The 18,814-nt window shown below is 34.1% G+C and overlaps 1 protein-coding gene and 2 long non-coding RNA genes across 3 annotated transcripts in view; 1 reads left to right on the top strand and 2 right to left on the bottom strand.

Annotated features, from left to right (window-relative positions):
* The window catches only part of LOC128172124 (neurocan core protein-like), a 184,665-nt gene that overhangs the window by 34,565 nt on the left and 131,286 nt on the right, over positions 1-18,814 (bottom strand). The gene's annotated exons all lie outside the window — the stretch shown is intronic.
* The window catches only part of LOC128172146 (uncharacterized), a 30,637-nt gene continuing 22,313 nt past the window's right edge, over positions 10,491-18,814 (top strand). Inside the window, exons 1-2 of the long non-coding RNA XR_008242203.1 lie at positions 10,491-11,636; positions 18,042-18,091. This is a non-coding gene — a long non-coding RNA (uncharacterized LOC128172146). The remainder of the gene's footprint in view (positions 11,637-18,041; positions 18,092-18,814) is intronic.
* Positions 13,273-18,814, bottom strand: part of LOC128172143 (uncharacterized) — a 44,510-nt gene continuing 38,968 nt past the window's right edge. The window contains exons 2-3 of the long non-coding RNA XR_008242200.1: positions 15,527-15,679; positions 13,273-15,325 (exon numbers count right to left, since the gene is read on the bottom strand). This is a non-coding gene — a long non-coding RNA (uncharacterized LOC128172143). The remainder of the gene's footprint in view (positions 15,326-15,526; positions 15,680-18,814) is intronic.

Genomic DNA, 18,814 nt, shown 5'->3' on the forward strand with positions numbered 1-18,814 from the left:
AGAGAGATGGGTAGCAAGTAAAAGATATAAGTAGACAAGAAAAGAGTGAGAGAAAGAGGGGGATGACAGATGGATGGACAGATGAATAGACAGACATGCAGATGAGACTTTACAACACAAACATGCAGAGAGAGAGAGAGAGAGAGAGAGAGAGAGAGAGAGAGAGAGGATATATACATACTAGTACATAGCATGAAAAATTTTTCGTCTATATACCTGTATCTTACTTTGTATGACATAAGGAGTGAAGCTATTTTTTGCAGAACTCAATCATTTTAATCGGTCAAATGGTTGCACAAGTTTTATTCTCTCTTTTTTGAGGAAAATCAAATACATGTATAGAGCGCAACTTTCAACAAGCATGCCAATTTTAAAGTCTTTATAACTAGCTTTAAATAGACGAATTGTTGATGAAAATATTTTATTTGTTTAAGCCTGACATCAATGATTGAATAAATGAATGAATTATTTCTGAAAGAAAAAGCTACCTTTATAAAGGCTGTTTTAAAAAAAAACAAAAACAAACACCCCCCCCCCCCCCCAATTAAACAAACACACACAGAGTAAAAAGATTTTTTTCTTCAGATTATTTTTTGAAAATATAAGATCTTCATTGATGATAAATGTGTATATTGCATTGATATGTTGAGGTTCTAGCAAATGTAAAATATAACGTCACGACTCAGGCACCGGCGGATTATTTTACACGGATTTTTTTTCATTAAGAGAAAATTTTAAAATGGAGCGGGCGGAGCCTGTGGTTAATAAAAAATACATAAACTGAGAATCTGTAAAAATTCACTCCTCAATAACAAATATATTAAATAATGTTTAAGCATTAAGCAAAAAGACAGACTAAAAATGAGAGAGAGAGAGAGAGAGAGATATGTAATGTCATTTCTTTAAAATTACTTTTTATAATGTTTGGTCAAATGCTACATTGTGATAACGACTGAATTAATGACTGGGGTAATTAAATCGGGCTCGTAATGGTAAATGGAATTTCGGAACTTTTTTTAAAAAACCGTAGGTTTCCGAATGTGCATGGCGGGGAAGCTGAACATATTTCATCGCTTCGACAAACAGGTTCAAGGTGACCCTTGGAAGGTAGGGAGTATTTCCTGTACTAGTACTGATATTGTGCAATAGTATTATTTATTTTGGTTAGGCTTGATTAAACAGGTTTCTTTTTTCGACCGAATTTTGCATATTCAAGTTGATTCTAGGCTAAACGTGTCATATGACGTCACAAATTGATAGCATGCAATGGCTGTCGCCATCCCAGTCGTTCTTTTATTTTAATGTGTGATGGATTGCTCATTACGAATCGCGTATTACGAACATCACAAACTTATTTATGATTTTTTGAATGCAAGATGTGGAAGGGTGTATCATACATTTTTATGTATGCTGATATGTTAACTTATGACATACCTGTTAACCTTTCAAAGCTGCTAAGCTATGTTGGAGAATCTCCCCCTTACCAACTTGGCTAAGGGGGAGATTTTGCGTAAACGACGTTTTTTTACGTGAAATGCCAATATATATTAAAAATACAGTTAGACACCTTATTTTACCATTGTAATTAATGCATTTGCAATCATTTTAAATTTTATTATTTCTATGACTACCAGTGTGCAATTATAACTTGTGTTTTGTTCAGAAAACTATTAATTTGTTTGCATGGTACTATACAAGAAGTCAATAGTGCTACCTTTTGTATTAAGTCTTCTTATTGTTGAGTATTGAACCATCACTGCATGCTGACATCTAGGGTAAACACAGAAAATTTATTTTGCGTATTTTGAATATGCAGTGAAACCCAGTTAAGAAAATACCAGTAAATAATATTCATTAAAATTATTTTTTGCCTTATATATAGGAAAGATTTTTAATTCACAAAACAACATGTATTTCTCCCGTGTCATTTAAAAATGATCTCTGTTGTAATGTCTATAGCATCCCTGTAAATCATAGTACCGGTACTATAAACTTTAAAAACTCTTGTGAAATGCTTTGACACTTTTTCCTCGAGCTTCACTTTTATCGGTAGCTTGTATAAACACTCAGTGTTCCAAACTCACTTTGAGTTTTACCTACGGTGCTGGCCAGACAGAATTAGTCACGACTCACTGCACGTTGCTTGGGTGCTTTACCTGTGCACCTGTTAAGTGACACCACTGGCTGTGTTTTGTTTTCTTTGGTGTTACAGAGTAAAATCAAGATGTTTTAAGCTTTCACTTATTTTTTTTATAAGGCCTATGCATAACTAAATACTTAACTGATTTAAGTCAAAACCGGAAGTATTCGTAAAAAGTAAACTGGACTATAAATTGTCATACCATGATCACGGTAGAAAGTACTTGGATGGCTTTTAATATATTCAAGCTACACAGCAGCTTTTTTAAAGCTCAAAATCAGAGAAAAACCCACAATGGTTGATGAAATTTGCATGTAAAGATTCAGAATTGGGAGGGGGGGTATGGGGAAGACAAATACGATTGTGGGAGAAATTTGTCTCCCGCGCGGGAGATAGGTTGGATGCGGGGGATCTTAGATTTTTAGGCCGTTATTGCAGTTATTAACTAATAACAGGTTATTAACTAACTGTTATATCAGGATTCAAAGTAATAAACATCGTCTTTGTAATTTCCAATGCACAGAATGTTGTTGCATCACCCGTATTTATAATCCCTGAAAATAAGATAGTTGCAAGTTATACTATAACCACAAGGTTAATTTATGCAGTAAAAATGTCTGTATATTAGTTTACCATTATTATTTTGCCATTGAGGTCAGTTTACACGATTGTGAATTTAGAAGACCGGGCACTTTCACTTCTCTTTCTGAGGTAGTTACCGATCACCGTCATGATCACAAAAAAACTTTTAGGGTCGGAGGGTAAAAGATAGGGTCGGTCGGGCGACAGGAAACAGGAATGATTTTTTTTTTGGCCTGATTAAATTGACTTCAACAAATGAAGCACCGATCAAGCAGTCGTACTCTTTTTTTTTAGTCCCAATAATTGGTAGCCTTTAGAATCCATTCTTATATCTTGAAATGTCGAGATTCAAGTTCATTAAATCTTAGACTACATTATATTAAATGCTCATATCATAATCACTGTAAACTGTGAAGTCTAAAAGTATTAGTCATGACTAAACCACTTTTTATCATGGGCGCTTAATGTGTGCCGATTAATTTAATATATGCTCTATATAATGCCATATCGTTTCACCTTTACATGTATTGCTTTTAGGTCATCTGAGTCACTCAGATGGCCTACTGCAATTGGTCTTCGCCCATAGATGTACGTTGTGCGTTTACAATTTAACATTTTTAAATTCTTGTTGATAACTTCAGGGCCATTTGTTACCACTTTGAATTAAAGTATCTCTAGGATAAGAGGATTCTTAATTGTGAAAATGACAACCACCTGGGGGTCATTGTCAGAGCCATGCAGATATGCCAAAAAAAATTCAAATACTCAAAACTGTTCACAGATGTTGGAAAAAAACCCAAACTGTTGGTTATAATGTCCATTCATGAAGCCCACCTAAAATGTGAAATTTATTCAGACCCCTAGATCAGGGTCATGCAATGGTCTTAAGTTGCAGGGGACTGTTTTTTTTATACAATTCACTGTAGCAAGGGATGTGTCGTGGGAACTGTGTAACAGGGTTTGAAATTAACAGTCGCCCACTCGCCATTTGCAACTAAGTTTTCGTGTGGGCGATTTGAAAATGCAATTCCAGGGGCCCACATGGCGATTAAACAATTCCTGATGCCAACACATTTTTTTTTCCAAATTTGTGCGAATGTTTGTATTTAGGGTGATCACTCAGACGCTTATCTTTATCTATCCTCACTGTAAAGCCTAAACGTCATGATGATCAAGACTACTGAAGGTCATTATCAGTCAAGCGTAGTGTAGATACAAAGTTGTGAAAATCATGACCCCTGAGGGTAGGGTGGGGCCACAATGATGGGTCGAAGTTTAACATAGGAATATATAGAGTAAATCTTTAAAAATCTTCTTCTCAGAAACTAATCAGCCAGCAAAGCTGAAACTTGTGTGGAAGCATCCTCAGGTAGTGTAGATTTAAAGTTGTAAAAATCATGACCCCTTAGGGTAGTGTGGGGCCACAATGGGGGGTCGAAGTTTTACATATGAATATATAGAGTATATATTTGAAAATCTTCTTCTCAGAAACTAATCAGCCAGGAAAGCTGAAACTTGTGTGAAAGCATCCTCAGGTACTGTAGATACAAAGTATATATTATTTATTATTGTACATTGTCCAGATAGTTTGTATTATGACTCCATTAAGCTGATTTTATCATACCTATTGTTTCTCAGGTGAACGATGTGGCCCATGGGCCTCTTGTTTGGAACAGGTCACATGTTTAATAGATAATAGTACTATTTCAAACTTGCATAGTTGATTAAACTGTAATATGAATGAATCACAGAGGAAGCTTCAGATGCAGAGCTTGATCTCCATTATCAAGGATGCTAAAAAATATATCTTAGTTATTACAGGTCCTAACTTCACCAAACTTAAATGGATGTTGTGTCTTATGATACAGATGCACCTGACCGGCATGGATGTTGAATCTGAGCCATAGGTTGCGGATGCTGGAGCAGGTTAAGGTTTTAATTGCTAGTGCCCTCTGATGATGATATCTTAGTTATTACTGGTCTGAACTTCACCAAACTTGCATGGAGATGCGTCTTATGTATACTGATGCACCTGACAGGCTGAATGCTGAATCTGAGCCATAGGTTTCGGATGCTGGATGAGGTTTAGTTTTTTTTAACAGGTCACATGTTTTATAGATGATAGCTTGCATAGTTGATTTAACTATATTATAAATGAAACGCAGAGGTTGCTTCAGATGCAGAGCCTGATCTCCATTATCAAGGATGTTAAAGAAATCTCCTACCTCACTCAAACCTGCTCGATAGATAGATGTGTTTGTTGATAAATGATATCACATGACTCCTATGATATAGTATTGTATGGTATGAAACAATATTGTTTAATATGATACAATATAATATCATATGTAATACATGTATTATAAAAAGTTATATAATACGATATGATTTTGTATCAATTTTTTTTATATTTTATGTTATGATATTGTAACATGATATCATTATGTATAGTATTGTATATTATGATACAATATTGTATAATATTATATTGTATTATTAATTTATTATTTTATCACATGATACTATTACATAAGATATTGCAAAATATAATATTGTATCCTATGATACAATAGTGTATATTCTATAATATTGTATCAGACAATATTGTATAATATGATATTAGTTTCTGTTGTATAGAATTATATCACATGAAATTGTATAATATGATACTGTAATATTATATAATATCATATCATACGATATTGTACAATATGATATTGGTTTTCAATACGATATATATCGTATACTTATAGAAAATATACCCATTTCCGTCCTGTGTGATATAAACCAAAAAGTTCGCCTAGGGGTGTGATATAAACCCTAGGGGTGTGATATAAGATTTATATCACACCCCTCTCCGGCAATCTTCGGATGTGATATCACACCCCTTTCCGTTAATTATCGGCTATTGTGACGTAGAGTTCGGTATGCACCGTTCAACTCCGATCTTCGAGTATGAAGTCAAATAGTTACGTCGACGTCAACCTTGTATACAAACAGATGGCGCAAAATTTCAGGAAAGTTTATCAGAGATGGAATATAGAGATATTTGTTATCAATAATCATTTATCACTATGTTTTTTTATTGTTTTTTTTATATTTTCCCTAAGTATATGATATAAAAATCATAACATGGCAATTTTTATACTGTAAAACGAGAAAATATGGCGCACTACAAATTTTAGCGCCTTTGGTGCAACTGCCTCTGAGCACTAAAATTAATAGTGCGCCAACGATTTTCCATATGTATCAAATTTCTTCAAGTTGCAAAACAATAACATCAGTCCATTTTTAAGGCTATATAGAAGTGTTCATTTAAATATCAGATGCTGTCGATTCTGTTTGTTTAAACAATAACACAGGTAAACGGTATGGGTTATCGGGTATAAGTGCCTAAATTCAGTTTTAATTGCTTTTTAATATCTCTCATTAGCACCTTGAAAATTGGGCTTCTCTCCATGCCACTTCCATTTAGCGCCTCGAGGTGATTAAGCGTGGCGATCGTTAACGCTGACAATACATGATTGATCATAATTTCTTTGATCTCTGATAAGTGGATATAAAGATAACAAGCCGATACCTATTTTTGTGTTTTTTATGTAAAACTACTGTGAAAAAGATTCTCTCATGGTGATCGAGGCTCATGGTAAATGTAGCATTCGATTTCACTTTTAGTTTCGGGACTCCTTTAGAGTTATCCAAGTTGACACGTTAAATTCAAAGTCCGATAACTCAAATTTGTTTACCAACAAAAATTACACATCATCGCCAATAAATGAAGTTTTCGTATCTATCTACTGAAGATTTACACAAAAGTAAGTGTATTGTTCTCAACGACAGTTTACCGTTCATGCGAGATTGAAATCAAAGTCGTTGTGTTCACGTGCTTGAGTGAACACAGAACTAAATTTTGGGCGTGATCGTTTATCAAACAACAACATTTTTTGTATTCTTTTTTTAAAGAAAAGATGCATGCGCTAAAATATAATTGCGCTAATGTACTGGCACTAGGCAGCGTTTGCGCTAAAATACGTATGCGCCAAATTTTCTCGTTTTACAGTATCGCATCCTATATTAGCCCTCAATAGCTGTATATCAGCCCTTGAGCCTGACGGCTCTCGGGCTGATATACAGCGACCTCGGGCTAATATAGAATGCGATATAAAAATTGCCATGTAATAATCTATATATTATCACATCACATGAAATTGTATTGTATGATATTGTAAAATATATTATTGTATCATATGATACAATATGTTTAATATAATGTTGTATTATATATTTTACTTTTTCACATAATATTGTATCATTTAATATGATACAATGTTGTATCAAATTATATTGTATCATATGATACAATATCATATTATGTTTCAAAAATGATACAGTATCATACAATATCATACTATATTATACAATATAATATCATGTTTTAATGTTATGATGTATTATGTAATATGATATTGTAATATAATACTATATTGTTTTCGCTATACTATGCTATATATGCTATACTATACCAAGTTTTCGCTTATGCTATACCCTTGGCGTCGGCGTCCGGACCTGGTTAAAGTTTTTGTTGCAGGTCCTGTATCTAAGCTATTACTTGTCCTATCTTCACCAAACTTGCATGGATGATGCATCTGGACCTACTTATGGACTTGAAAGACTTGGATGCTGAATCTGAGTCCTAAATTTCAGACGCTGGAGGAGGTAAAGGTTGTTGGACCAGGTTAAAGTTTTTGTTGCAGGTGCCCTTTGATAGCAATATCTAAGTTACTGCAGGTCCGTTCTTCACCAAACTTGCATTGATGGTGTGTCTTATGATACTGATGCACCAAACAGGCTTGAGTGCTGAATCTGAGCTATAGGTTACAGATGCTGAAGGAGGTTAAGGTTTTTAGCTCACCTGAGCTGAAAGCTCAAGTGAGCTATTCTGATCACATTTTGTCCGTCGTCCGTCTGTCCGTCTGTAAACTTTTTACATTTTGAACTTCTTCTCTAAAACTGCTTATCCAATTTCAACCAAATTTGGCACAAAGCATCCTTATTGGAGGGTGAATATAAATTGCAAAAATAAAAGTCCGATCTGTATTCAAAGCGGAGAAAACCTTGAAACTGTAGAAAAAGAGGGGTGCATTTTTAAAAATCTTCTTCTCAAGAACTACCGAGGCAAATTCAACGTAGTTTAGCATAAATTATCCTTATGGGAAGGAAAATATAAATTGCAAAAATTAAGGGGTAATTCTGTTTAAAATCTGAGTTATTACGAAAATAATAATAAAGGAAAGGCGTGTTTCAATCAGTTTAATAGCTTCGGGTTCGCATCCGGAAAATGGGTAGGCAAGACTTGGCCTGGGCAAAACAAAAGATTGGCAGTTATTAATCTGCCAATCTCATTAAAATTTCAGGATATTTGATGGACTAGTATATTTGTATTTGCTGTAAATATTGCGTATTTGGAATTGCCGATTGCCGATGTGCCCCGGCTTTTATTTTGCCACGGCCCGGGTTTGCATACCCATTTTACCAAGACTCGTATTCAATACTTCTAAAACGAGGTTCTTTGTTTAAAGCAGCCAGGACATAATACGAAAAAGGGTCGATCTGACTATGATGAATTTACTTGTTGTGCAACAGTTCGCGTATGAAGGGAAATTTTGAAACATGAAAAATATATTGGTGCCGATTTTGTGAAGTAAATTGAGGCTAAATATTTAAATGCGTTGACAGTTTTCACACATGACGTTGGTGTTAGCTTGTTCTGATTTTCGTTTCGTTTTCATTATTTATGCTTTGTAACCTGGAAACTATCGTCTGTGTTTCGTGATTTTTACGTATCAAATCAATCAGAGACTTCGGTAAATCAAACTGTTACGTTAACTGTTTACCTGCGCAAATTAAGCAATATCTGATGTAGGGGTACTGAAATACAATTCAGGCCAAACAAAAAAATATGTTTGTTTACTGTTACATGCTGAAAAAAAATAGGGTCGGTAGGTAGGATTTTTTTTTTATTTTATTTTTTTTTTTTTTTTACACAACTTCAGAAACGTCACATACATGAAATTATTGAGACAACTCGAATATATCCCTTATCCCTTTCTAAGTGACAAATTTGGACGAAAATTGGCATAAACATTGAAGAATCCAAAACAAATAATTAAACAAAGTAATATTGAAAGTTAATTAAATATTTTGTTTACAACGGTAGATAAACAAGTCAGTGGTCGGGGTACCTGGTGCAGGCATAATCTCGGAGATTAAAAAACATGAACATCCCATTTCAAAGTGTCTGTAGAATTACAGTTAATGATAAAAGAAATCAAATTAAATATGTTCATTTTGCTATATTTTGCAACTAACGTTTGATTACGTTTCACTAATTTTCAACTGAAATACAGATATGGTACAAATATATTTACCAAGCTATAGAAATATGAGGACATTACATTGAATTTTGACCTTAAGACGGCACAGCAAATATACATCAAACTGGTGGAAATCTCAGAAGAAGACCTTTAAGGCCACGCAATTCCTTAAACCAAAATTATACGATAACCAGGAATACAGAGCTTCAGTTCATCATATTATTTTCAGTGATTGTTTAACTAGAATTAAGACAAATAGACTTAATATCAAGTACTGTTTACCACTAACTGTTGTCAACAGTTCTAAAATAAAAACAAGCAGGAGACATTCACAGTAATTTGATTTTAGGGTAAACAGAACTCAAAATAAAAATCAAGAATGAGAGAAAAAGTAAATGATGACATCTTGAAATCAAAACAAAAGATGAGAAATAAAAAATAATTCTTATATCCGATCGTTTGTAAGGTGTTTAAACACAGGAGCAATGAGAAGCATTAAAATGACGTTGCCAAAATTTTGCGGTTGCGCTGGGTCACTGGACGCAGGCACGTTGATCCACTTACCAATAATGATCTATTCATGCCATGGAAAAGAAACTTTTTACATTGATAAACTCTATTCTGATTTACATTTTGGTGAAATTTCAAGAGTTTATCTCTTTTCCTAAAAGAATAAGAGAAAATGTCTCAATAATTTCCGAACAACCCTCGAAAACTGATAATACAAAATTGTTTTGCCATTATGTCATGCTTACTTTTGTTTGCCATATGCACCCCTGCGAATGTTATTGTCATTTAAATTTTGGACCACGTGGTTTTATTTGACCCGTTCGGTTTCGCAGTAAAATTCGTGCCTCATATTTATAGTCTATTTTATAGAATCTAGGTACTTGTAATCAAATATAAAATCTAAAGGTTTATCGATTTTAAACTTTATCTTCATTAATTGGTGGATAAAATGTGTTCTAGAAATAAATAAGACAATACAAAAAAATAGTTTATGTCTGCTGTTGCAACAATTAACGTGCTTAGTAGAGATCTCCCCTGAGGATTAATTTTCGATTTGCGCCTGACCTAGTAATAGTATCAATAGTGCAACAGACTATATATTTTTTTGCAGAATGTTCCTTGAAAATGGCTCGATATGCTAAGTTTTTCTACAAAACAGACACCCATTATTTTTTTTAAAAAACATGATATTGCACACCACAAGCATCAAACATGGCCATGATCGAGATGTGCAAAAATGGATTTAAAATGATTTTGGAGGATAATTTTAGGGAAATAAATGCAAGAAATTGATAAGATAACACCACGGATGTCTGGTGTTTAATATCGGTTGGAAAGCGAAATAAAGAAAATCTAGAAAACTCATTGCCATCCCGTCGCTTCGCTCGCTACGCTCACGAAGCTCACTGGTAGGATTTTGGTTGTTTCTCATTTATTTTCAAGAAATTGATAAAATCGCCGACTCCTGTGGTCAAAACTATCTTGTCTCCATTTTGTTTGCCTCGTACTTCAAAATCGGGAACCTTTTCATTTCCCCCATGTTATCGATCGAACATCTGGATAAATGTCATATTATTTGGCAATACCAATATCAACTGCATTTGCTTTATGTGTGCGCATTCTTCAAACTGCAGAGAACATGTGGACGTAGATATTGACGCCATGTTTTTTTTCACTTTCGATTTCGATTTCAAACGCTTGACAGATTAAGATGAATATAAAAGTTAAACGAACCCACGTGTGACTTCCGGATTTCTAACGATGGATAAAAACAATTAGGGTCGGCAATTAAATATAGGGTCGGTCGGGAAACCGTAAACAAACATATTTTTTTGTTAGGCCCCATTCTAAATTGTGTTCTTTATTTGTTAGACATGTAGTGCATGTTTCTTGTGTTTAATTGTTTACAATTTCTATTTACTAACCATATTTGAGTGTTAAGCTTTGAATTTTAGGCAAGATACAGAGATTTGCTCACAATTCTATGTTTGTACACAGATCTTAAAAGCTAAAGAATAAAAAAGTAAAAAAAATTGTCAATATTTATTACGAAAATTTTCAAAGTCTGTTCTTCCGGAAACCAACTTATTGAATTGTAAACTTAACCTTTTTAGCTCACCCGAGGGTGGGGTCACAATGGGGGGTCGAAGTTTAACAAATGAATATATAGAGTAAATCTTTTAAAAATCTTCTTCTCAGAAACTAATCGGCCAGGAAAGCTGAAAATCATGACCCCCAGGGGTAGGATGGGGCCACAATGGGGGATCGACGTTTTACATAGGAATATATACAGTAAATCTTTAAAAATCTTCTTCTCAGAAACTAATCAGCCAGGAAAGCTGACACTTGTGTGGATGCATCCTCAGGTAGTGTAAATTCAAAGTTGTGAACATCATGACCCCCGGGGGTAGGGTGGGGCACAATGGGGTATCGTAGTTTAACATAGGAATATATACAGTAAATCTTTAAAAATCTTCTTTTCAGAAACTAATCTGCCGGCAAAGCTGGAACTTGTTTGGAAGCATCCTCAGGTAGTGTAGATTCAAAGTTGTGAAAATAATAACCCCTAGGGGTAGGTTGGGGCCACATTGGGGGGGGGGGGTATGAAAGTTTTACATAGGAATATAAAGAGTAAATCTTTAAAAATCTTTTGCTCAGAAACTAATTAGCCAGGAAAGCTGAAACTTGTGTGGAAGCATCCTCAGGTAGTGTAGATTCAAATTTGTGAAAATCATGACCCCTGGGGGTAGGTTTGGGCCACAATGGGAGGTCGATGTTTTACATAGGAATAAACAGAGTAAATCTTTAAAAATCTTCTTCTCAGAAACTAATCAGGCAGGAAAGCTGAAACTTGTGTGAAAGCATCCTCAGGTAGTGTAGATTCAAATTTGTGAAAATAATGATCCCCAGGGGTAGGGTGGGGCCACAATGGGGGGGGGGTCAAAGTTTAACAAAGGAATATATAGGGTAAATCTTTAAAAATCTTCCCAGAAACTAATCAGCCAGATGATTCTTTATAATTGTTAAGACTTTGGCCCAGGACAATTCTTTGGCCTCACGAGAAGGTTCAGAGTTTGATGTACGTTTATATCCCATATATAAACTATTGTTAGGGATCTTTTTGAGAACTGTAATACTCAACATATGATATGACTATAAAATCATCCTGTTAGAAAAGGGACTAATGATTATAAACATAAGAATATCCAGGGGAAAATGGATTTTATTTATACAGTATCTACATGTATTATTGTACATTGTCCAGATAGTTCGTATTATGACTACATTAAGCTGATTTTATCATACCTATTGTTCCTCAGGTGAGCGATGTGGCCCATGGGCCTCTTGTTTTTCTTTATTATGTACATCAATATCCTTTCGGCAAATAAAGAGAATATCGAATCCAAGCTACAGTGGTAGCAACGTTATTGTTGACAAACGACACGCACGATTCTGATACACGAACGATCACGCACGATACATGAACGATCACGCACGATACACGGACGATCACTAACTTACTGAATCTTCACGATACACGAACAAAAACGATAAAACACGCAACCGAACGATTCTACACCATTAAACACGCAAAATCAAAATTAATTTTTAAGATTAGAATTAAGGAAACGTGTTACTTTAATTTGTATTGTTTAATGTGTGTGTGTGATTGAAAAGCGTTATGTACTTTAGTCATGCACTGTTTTGTATTTTACGAGTTAACACTTTTACACATCAATACACAAATATAAAGGATTCACACACAAATTAATTTTTTGTCTCCATTACAAATATTAACTTCAATCATAAGTTAAAGAAAATTACGTGTAATTGAAATGAAGATAATGTATAAACTACACGAAATTATTTACATACGAGTTGACTGTTTTTGTAATTTAATTCTCTTACGTACGATTTAATTATGCCTGATACAGGTAAATTTGTTACCTTGTTCCATAGAATTTCGATTTTTCACATCCAATATTTTCATAATCTACAGTAAATAATTGATTTATTTCAATTTATTCTAAATTTTAAAGCGTCTAAATAAATTTGTTTTCAAACAAATGTGTATACAATCTACTAGATAATAATGCATATCGTATTTTCATTTGAAAGAAAAACGTTGGGAATAATCGTTTAGTTTAAAACGGGGAATGGGTAAGCTTGGCCGCTTTCATTCAACGTGTCGCTTTTGCTAATATAATTGAAAGTATTTGTCAAGACACAATTGATGCTTGATATAAGCTGATTATAAAATTAAGCAAAACTAACTCGACCGAACAAAGGATTGAATGAGCTATAGAAATAAAAAAAATGTATGTAAGGACGAAAGAGAGAATGAATGTTAACAACTGTCAATGTTCTTATATAATAAAACGTTTTAAATTCACATTGTTTTACAAAAACTACTTGTCTTTGATTTAAGAATAAATACTGGCATTCCGTAAAAAAAATTTCGAAACGAAAAAACCGCACGATCACGCACGAACACGCACGGTAAAAAACGCAAACCAATTTTCCTGATACACGCACGATCCCGCACGTTACACGAACGATCACCCACGTTACACGAACGATTTAACACGATTGGCTTGTCAACAATAACGTTGTGACCACTGTAACGCCATCGAGTGAACATGTAAATCCACAACATTCGATAATGACGGAGATGACAAAAAATGCATATTATATTAAAACAAGAAGTAATCACGTCTCTATTTATGCATTAATCACCAATTTATAAAATCAGTTTTGATATATTTCAATCATAAGCTAAGTCCTTTAACAGTAAACCACGTGTGCACCCTTGCTGAGATCGATGTCCAAGTTAACTGCCCTCACTGCGGGTGCAAGTGGTTTTCTGAAGTTTGAGCGGAGAAACGACAATTTTATATCTACTAATTACAGTTAAGATGTGTAATAATTGGAAAAAGAATTTTGCTTTGAAAAAAACATGCATAGCGGGAAGCATGGCGGCACTGTGTGATGCATGGCGGGGGAAATTCTCTGCATGGCGTTACCGCCATGCAAAATCACTGACTCCTCCTACAGTTTTCAAGATAGGAAGTTGTTCTTTTGCAGATCAATTGTACATATATCAGAGGTGTGCATATTGCTAAGATTTTGATTTCTGTCAATTTATGAAAAAAATACCAGCTTTTGAACTTAGTCATCTTTTGGCAAAATATTGCATATAGGGTACCCTTATAGTACGGATAACTCCTCCTACAGTTTTCAAGATAGGAAATTGTTCTTTTGCAGATCAATTGTACATGTATATATCAGAGGTGTGCATATTGCTAGGATTTTGATTGCCGATAATTTATGAAAAAAATACCAGCTTTTGAACTTTAAATAGTCATTTTTTTGGCAAGATATTGCATATAGGGTACCCACATTGTACGGATAACTCCTCCTACAGTTTTCAAGATAGGAAGTTGTTCTTTTGCAGATTTATTGTACATATATCAGAGGTGTGCATATTGCTAGGATATTGATTTCTGATTATTTATGAAAAAAGTACCGGCTTTTGAACATTTTTTGTCAAAATATTGCATATAGGTGACTCCATTTCACTGGATTCGGGTTGACATGGATTATGGATACAGTTCACATAAAAGAAAACCCGGTTTGCTGTCACATTGACAGCTTTTCACTTGTTTTATTATATGATTCCATGAGTAAATCAAACTACTCAAAACACTATTAAAGTCATCTTCCAACAAATCAGTCAAAACATGGTCATACTAAGAATTTGATGACACCTTCAGTTCCACTTCTGACACATCAAAATTAGTGCTGAAATTTTCGGGTTATTGGTCTCCTTCCTTTACCTCTTTCACACAAGTTTCAGCACGGAGAGTTTTTGATATTTTATCCGACATCCTGCGTTTAATCTCGTTTAATCTGAACAGAGTAGGTTTTAAGACTGGACTCTGCTCGGTGCCCCGTGATGCACATAATGTGTCGACCTGCAAACAAACCTGTTGAGTCCAGGGTGTGTACCAGTGTTGAATGATTAGTGTACCTATGCGATAAGCCTGCTTTTTCAGGTATCCTTGACATCATGTTTCCTAGAGTATTGTGTCCCAGAGGTATGTTATAGTACCAAATATGTGAATTTACATTAAATGTTCTTTGTGGCCTTTGAAAAATCTATCACACTTTGGATTTAAATGCCTTTTGTACTTCATGAACTATTTCACTGTATCATCATCTATAAAATATCATGTAAATTTTGAGAACTTTTAGAAGACATTGAATATTTTATGTATAATGTATTAGGAGTACTACCATAATAAATCGTAAATATGGCCTAAATGTATATATAAATGACCAAATTCTGATACTTAATTAACTTCTATTCATCTATAGGTTCTTATATCTAGAAAAATGTTATTATAAATAGCTTACAAACCTGGCATTGCGTACATTCTTCCTTCAGCTGTGTTGGCTTCCAGATGATGGTTTTACCTGAGTTCGTCCTTGTCCATGTATATGTAAAGATGCTTCTCGGCATCATGCCCAGCGCTGAAATCTGAGATCCTGAACTGTTGTAAATTTTTACGACCTTTACCGCCAAAATAAAGAACAACATTTACAAAAAATTCTCCAGGAGTTTTAAGTTGTTTCCTAAATCAGATGATTGGTACATCAGTTTTAAGTCATTCTTTTCAATAGTAGGGTAATGTGAAATTCTCCCTTCCTGTTTAGTTTTGATTCTTTGGTTGCAGCCTTAAAAGCTAGTTGAGATTTTTATACCCCAGTTCCGAAGGAGAAGGGGGTAAACTGTTTTACCCTTTTGTGTCTGACTGTCCGTCTGACTGTCCGTAACAAACATTTCTGTCGCATTTTTCTCAGCAAGCGTTTATCGCATATGCTTGAAGTTCTAACAAACTTTTTGAATTAGGCATGCCATATCTTGGGATATATTTTTGTACCAATCGGACATCAACTTCCTGTTAAATGACAGATTTTTTGTTTTAGCCAAAATTTTTAAACAAATTTTCGTTAAAGATTTCTCCAACTATTTATAGCAGATGCTTGAAATTTGAAAACACTGTTTGTTTAGGCATGCCATATTGTGGGATATATTTTTGTACCAATAAAACGTCAACTTCCTGTTAAATATGACTTTGTTTATTTCAAGCCAGAATTATTAAACCATTTTCGTCACAGATTTCTCAGCAACTATTTATCGCAGATGCTTGACATTTTAACACACTATTTTTTTAGGCATGTCATATCGTGGTATATATTTTATTACCAATCAGACGTCAACTTCCTGTTAAATAGGACTTTGTTATAGCCCCCGCAAACGAATTTTAGGGGGTATATTGGAATCACCTTGTCCGTCTGTCTGTCTGTGCAGAATTCATGTCCTGCCCATATCTTTCAGCTGATAGATGTGCATTATATTTTCCAGTGAAGTGGACATGCAAAACAATCATAAAGACACGTCTGTCCACCTGTATAAAGAGAATTTTTTATTCTATCAGTAGGTCGAAGTACAAAGATAGCCATTATACCCACATATCTGCACTGATCATATTTCGATTTATCTTGCGAAATTACAAGATAATGGATTAAAACATTTGCAACCTAGCTTTTGCGTAATTTTTCGTAGATAACTTGCGATCATGTTTTCATTTAAAGTTGCATTGCGAATTTGATTGACACCCTTCACGTTTATATAATTGATATTAATTTTGCTCTTGTGCATTTCTTTAAATCAGCTGTTCTTGCACTTTCCCATAATTTGTTTGCTAATTAGATGGCACGTATATAAAGTACAACTCAATTATATAAAGGGCACTGTGATAAATGATAAAGGTAATAAAGGTACTAAAAGTAAATCAAACAACATGAAACTACAAAAAGTGTGTTTAAGCAGTCTCATCAAAGGCTTGAAGGAAACAAGTATGTGTTATTTCAAACCGAAAACAAATTCTTATTTCGATGAAATCTATATAATAATATAGCACTGAGCTCTAAATTCAACACTGTCATTCCTCTTAACCTTGTAATATCTGTTTAATACAATGAATCTGTTTTGTTGAGAAATTCAAATGATTAAACATCATACATGGCAGACACAGCTGCCTAAATAACTTCGCATTGTTTTAACCGCCAATTTTGTTGCCTTTTGATTATTGTCGGCATCTTTATTGGTAAGAAGTATATCGAATTGTTCTTCATCAAGTGATGCAAATTGTGCCATTTTGTTTCGCCTGCAAATGATCCAACTGAATGCAGTGAGAAACATGAAATTTCATTGGATCATAAGAATAACGATAACGAATCATATCAGTTTGGAAATCACCAATCTATTTTTAGTCCTATGTAGCAAAAATCAAATGTTATATTGACCTCCTCACGTGCAGGTGAACATAACATTCTGTTTTTTCTACATTGTTTGGTATGAGCCAATCAGAGAGCTAGGAATTAATCAATCATATAATAACATATGATATATCATAGCATATGATCTGTTGATTTGATATTGTATTATATTTTAGTATAAGATCATTAACTATGATTTTCATAATTCATGTTTTATGATCAAGTTGTTCTTAGAAAGATGATGCATCATCTTTGTGAGCTTTGTAATCTATGATTACCTATGTTTTTTTTTTTTTTTTTTTTTTTGGGGGGGGGGGGGGGGGGTTCTATCAAAGTTTTAATTTAGATAAAAATCTTGAAAGTGAGACAGATATAACGAAGTATAACGAAGTAAATCCTTTGCTCCCTAGGACTCTGTAATAACTGAACCGAGTTCTACTGTTAACTTTAAAACTGTTTAGTACAACAGTAACAGAGGTTGAAGAATGTTGAAGTAATGATGTCATGGTCTATGTATGATTGTATAACACCCTTGAAATGAAGTCTAATTGGTAGTATAAGTTTACTTTTTACACAATTGTATATTGTAGATGCGATTACAATCATTCAAACCAGTCCAGTCCATACAGTATTGATAAAGGTATGGTGTAGATTTTTGCACTGTCATGATTTGAGATATATTAGTCAAAAACTATATTTTGAGTAGAAATTATAGATTTCATTTAAAAAAAAGAAATGCTATTTTTGGTGATTCATGCTGGAATGAAGTTAGTTTGCATTGCAGAAAAAATACATAACCTGCATTAGAGAGTTATCTAAATATTTTCTGCGATGATTCTTTCTAGAGCCTGCATAAATCTCCAAAAGTAGCTTTATTAGGTCACCAAAAATGACTCCGGAGACCTATTGCAATTGGTTTTCGTCCGTCATTATGCGCTCAGATTTTACATTGTGTGTTAACTTTTAAGTTTTAACTCCTTCAAATCTAGATGTCCAATATTTAAAAATGTGGAATGATGCATGTAGCCCCAAAGAAACTTAAGGGGCAGGGCAATAGCCTATAGGGTATTAATGTATAAATGTTGTAATCCTCTCAAAGGATAAATCCTATAGCCTAGGGTACTCATGAGTAACTATTACTAATGTGTAACTATTATGATCCTCTTAGTGGACTTTATCTATAGCCCATGCAATGTCCTAATGTGTAATTGTTATAATCCTCTCAGAAGACACTCAGTATTCAGGGCACTAAGGTGTAAAGGTTAGTACTAATGAGTAACTGTTCCAATTATCACAGAGGACTTTATCATTTGCTTACTTTACAAATGTGTAACTATTGTGATATTGTCAGGGGACTTTATCA

Source organism: Crassostrea angulata, chromosome 2 (genome assembly GCF_025612915.1).
Source record: "Crassostrea angulata isolate pt1a10 chromosome 2, ASM2561291v2, whole genome shotgun sequence".
Classification (NCBI taxonomy): domain Eukaryota; kingdom Metazoa; phylum Mollusca; class Bivalvia; order Ostreida; family Ostreidae; genus Magallana; species Magallana angulata.